The 4,503-nt window shown below is 51.0% G+C and overlaps 1 pseudogene; it reads left to right on the forward strand.

Moving 5' to 3' along the window:
- LOC110596114 overlaps positions 1-4,083 on the forward strand; it is a 4,856-nt pseudogene extending 773 nt beyond the window's left edge.
- The last annotated feature ends 420 nt before the right edge of the window (positions 4,084-4,503 follow it).

The raw sequence follows: 4,503 nt of genomic DNA on the forward strand, positions 1-4,503 counted from the left end.
GGGAGCAGCCACTGCACTCCAGTCTGGGTGACAGAGTGACACTCCAACTCAAAAAAAAAAGAAAAGAAAAGAAAAGAAGGGAAGAAAGAAGGCTATAATCCCAGCACTTCGGGAGGCCAAGGTGAGAGGATTGCACAAGCCCACGGGTTCGAGACCAGCCTGGGCAACCTGGCAAGACCTCATCTGTAAAATTAAAAAGAAAGAAGGAAGGAAGAAAGAAAGGGGAAAACACTGCGGTCAGCAGACTTCTAAGATAGTCCCAAGTGGTTCCAGTGGTTCCCGGCTCTTGGTATAATTCTCTCTCCGGAGTGTAGACCAGACCTGATGACTTGATTCTAACAAATAGAATAATGCAGAATGAGTTGAAGTCTCACTCCGTCACCCAGGCTGGAGTGCAGGGGCATGCTCACAGCCACTGCAGCCCTGACCTGCTGGGCTCAGGCGATCCTTCTGCCTCAGCCTTCCAAGTAGCCGGAATTACAGGCATACGCCACCATGCCCAGCTATTTTTTTTTTTTTTTCGTAGAGATGAGGTCTCACCAAGTTGCCCGGGCTGGTCTTAACCCCTGGACTCAAGAAATCCTCTCACCTCAGCCTCCTAAAGTGCTGAGATTATAGGCTGAGCCACCGAGCCCAGCACCAATCTTTTTTTTTTTACTTGAGTCAGACTCTTGTGTTGAGGTCCAGGCTGGAGACCAGTAACAAGATAATGACTCACTGCAGCCTCAACCTTCTCGGCTCAAGTGATCCTCCCGCCTCAGCCTCTCAAGTAGCTGGACTACAGAAACACGCCACAACACCCGGCTGACTTTTGTAGAGATGACATCTTACTATGTTGCCCAGGCTGGTCTTGAACCCCTGGGCTCAAGCGATCCTCCCACCTCAGCCTCCCAAAATGTTGGGACTACCGGTGTGAGCCACAGCGCCCAGTGAGAGGCCACTTCTGTGATGACACTGTGAGAGACTGGCACGTCCATTTTGCTAGAAGACTCTTGCCTTCTCAGCTTGCAAGCTTCATTGAAGCAAGCAGTGAGGCTGGAGAGACCAGAAACTGGCAAGAAACGGAGGGTCCCCTCCAACCAACCGCCTGCAAGGCCGTGAGACCCTCAGAATGAGAGCCCATAAGGAACCGAATCCTGCCAACAGCCAGATGGGCGATCCTGGAAGGGCATCTGCCCCGGTCGAGCCTTCAGCTGATTCTTCCCAGTGGACACCGTGATTGCGGCCTTTGAAAGACCCCAGAGTAGAAGACCCAGCCAAGCTGCATGTGGCTTCTTGACCGACAGAAACTGAGATGATACGTGCTATTTCCAGCCACAAAGTTTTACAGTGATGTGTCACACAGAATAGATACCTAACATACACATCACAGAAAAACTAGATTGTACTAAGTGCTGTAAAAAGAAAAGAGAGAGCTCTGCGTGGAATTTTTTTTCTCTTTTCATGTATTTTATTTTATTCTGTTATTTTTTCTTGAGTTGTTGCCCAGGCTGGAGTTCAGTGGCACGCTCCCGGCCACCTGCAGCCTCGACCTGCTGGGCTCTGGCGATCCTTCCGCCTCAGCCTTCCAAGTAGCTGGAATCACAGGCGTGCGCCACCACACCTGAATAATTTGTTTTGTTTTTTTATTGTAGAGGCGAGGTCTCACCAAATTGCCTGGGCTGGTCTCGAACCCACAGGCTCAGGCAATCCACTCACCTCGGCCTCCCAAAGTGCTGGGATGACAGGCTGAGCCACTGAGCCCGGTCTTTTTTTTTTTATTTTAAACATGCGGGGTACAATTCAGGGTTAGGTATACAACTGTTCGTTATGCAGGTTCCCTTGTTGATGAGGTGTGCCCCCTCTCCCCGGCAGATTCCCACTACTGCCAATCCCACCTTCCACCCCTCCTGTGTGGAAATTAACCAAGCCAGGTGTGCTCAGAAGTGAGGAGACCAGGCGAGGTGCAGTGGCTCATGTCTGTCGTCCCGGCACCTTGGGAGGCCGAGGTAGAAGGATCACTTGAGGCCAGGTGTTCGAGACCAGCCTGGGCAACATAGCGAGACCTCGTCTTTACCAAAAAAATTTAAAATGAGCCAGGCATGGTGGCACGTGCCGGTAGTCCCAACTACTTGGGAGGCTGAGGTGGGCGGATCGCCTGAGCCCGGGAGGTCGAGGCTGCAGTGAGCCGTAATTGTGCCACTGCACTCCAGTCTGGGTGTCAGAGGGAGACGACCCCGACTAAATATAAAATAAAGTAAAATAAGAAGGGAGAGCAGATACGACAGTTGGTGAAAGGTAGAAAAGGTTTTGTTGAATTTGAGGAGCAGGAAAACCAGGATGGCCAAATATCAGCGAGCAGTCAGGGTGACGAGAGACAGAACAGGCCCGTAGACCTTGATACAGAATTTGAATTTTATCATATGTGTAGGGTTCCTTGAAGGGTTTTAGACAGGTGAGGGTTGTGGTCTAATGTATGTTTTGAGTTTATTTTGAGTCGTCCGGGTGCATGCCCATGATCCTAGCACTTTGGGAGACTGAGGCGGGAGGATCGCTTGAGTTCAGGAGTTAGAGACCTCCCGGGGCAACACAGTGAGATCTTGTCTCTACAAAAAATAAAAAGCATAGCTGGGCTCGGTGGCTCAGCCTGTAATCCCGCGCCTTTGGGAGGCTGAGGTGGGGGGATTGCCTGAGCCCGCGGGGTTCGAGACCCGCCCGGGCAACTTGGCGAGCCCTCATCTCTACAATAAATCAAACATTAGCCAGACGTGGTAGTGCACGTCTGTAGTTCCAGCTACTTGGAAGGCTGAGGCGGAAGGATCACCGGAGCCCAGCAGGTGGAGGCTGCGGTGGCCGGGAGCGGCCACTGCACTCCAGTCTGGGCGACAGAGTGAGACTCCAACTCAAAAAAAAAAAAATTAAAATTAAAAAAATAAAAAACGTAGCCAGGCATGGTGGTGTGTGCCTGTAGTCCCAGCTACTTGGGAGGCTGAGGCAGGAGGATCATAAACTGAGCCCAGGAGGCCAAGGCTGTGGTGAGCTGTGATCGTATCACTGCATTCCAGCCTGGGTGACAGAGTGAGACCCTAACCAAAAACAAACAAAAAAGAGATTATTTTGGCTCCTGTGTAAAGAAACACTGAGGGCAACCCCTCCGGGCCGCCTCCCACTGTGGGAGCTTTTCTGTCCTCTCAGTAAATCCTGCTTTCTCACTTTAAAAAATAAAAATAAATTTTAAGAGTCATCTGGGGCGGGTGCAGAGATTCACGCCTGTCATCCCAGCACTTTGGAGGCTGAGGCAGGAGGACCGCTTAAGCCCAGGAGCTCGGGGCTGTCGTGAGCTCTGATTGTGCCACCGCCCTCCAGCCTGGGCAGCAGAGCAAGACCCTGTCTCTAAAAATAAAGCCACGGAGCCATCTGGGCAGGCACGGACGATGGTTTAGCTGAGGGCACTGGCAGGGAAGAAGGCGTGGGGGAATCTGAGAAACGTTTTGGAGGGACTGATCTGGCAGGACTTGGCACTGGCTGTCGGTGTGGGTGGCGGCAGGAGGTGACTTCTAGCCTGCTGGTTCCAGGGATCCTGGTGCCACTTCCTGAAATAGGAACACCCGGGGGAGGCTCAGATACGGAAGGTGTCAAAAGCCTGACTTCAGCTTCGTGTGTGTGAGATGTCCACAAATTCTTAGCATTTGATGCCATTTTCTGCCTCCAGAGAGCTCCTCTCATCGTGTGGGACGCACAGAATGTGGCGGCTATTTTTATTATTAGATGCAGATTGATGGAACTCTGCCTCTGTTTTCTGTAATTCACAACAAGAAAAAGATGGCTGGTGACGCCAGCCCCGCAGATAAAGCCACCGCATGACTCCTTCCTAGGGGCGAATTCATGGTGAGCAATGTTTTTGCATAATTATTTGGAGAATGAGACACTCAGAGAAAAAGCTGTGTATGTGTCAGACTTTTGTTCATTCAATCACTTTTTTTCTTTTTTGAGTCAGGGTCTTACTATGTTACCCAGGCTGGAGGGTAGTGGCATGATCATCGCAGCATCCGCCTCCTGGGCTCAGACGATCCTTTCTCCTCAGCCTCCTGAGTAGCTGGGACTACAGGCGTGCGCCACCATGCTCAGCTAATTTTTTTTCATTTTTGTAGAGATGGGGGTCTCCCTATGTTGCCCAGGCTGGTCTCGAACGCCTGGGCTCAAGCGATCCTCCAACCTCAGCCTCCAAAGTGCTGGGATGACAGGCGTGAGCCACTGGGTCCGGCCTCACTATGTGTTTTTGAAAACCTCCCCTTGGAAGGCTGAGGCGGAAGGATCGCCGGAGCCCAGCAGGTCGAGGCTGCGGTGGCCGGGAGCGGCCACTGCACTCCAGTCTGGGCGACAGAGTGAGACTCCGACTCAAAATAAAAAATAAAAATAAATAAATAAATAAATAAAGAGAAAGGGACGAGAATGAACAGTTAACAGGAGAACAATTATTAGAGGTAAATACATTTTTAAAAAGATGCTCAGTGCATGAATTTA

Source organism: Carlito syrichta, unplaced genomic scaffold, assembly GCF_000164805.1.
Source record: "Carlito syrichta isolate Samal-C Ts95f unplaced genomic scaffold, Tarsius_syrichta-2.0.1 Scaffold306953, whole genome shotgun sequence".
Taxonomy (NCBI): domain Eukaryota; kingdom Metazoa; phylum Chordata; class Mammalia; order Primates; family Tarsiidae; genus Carlito; species Carlito syrichta.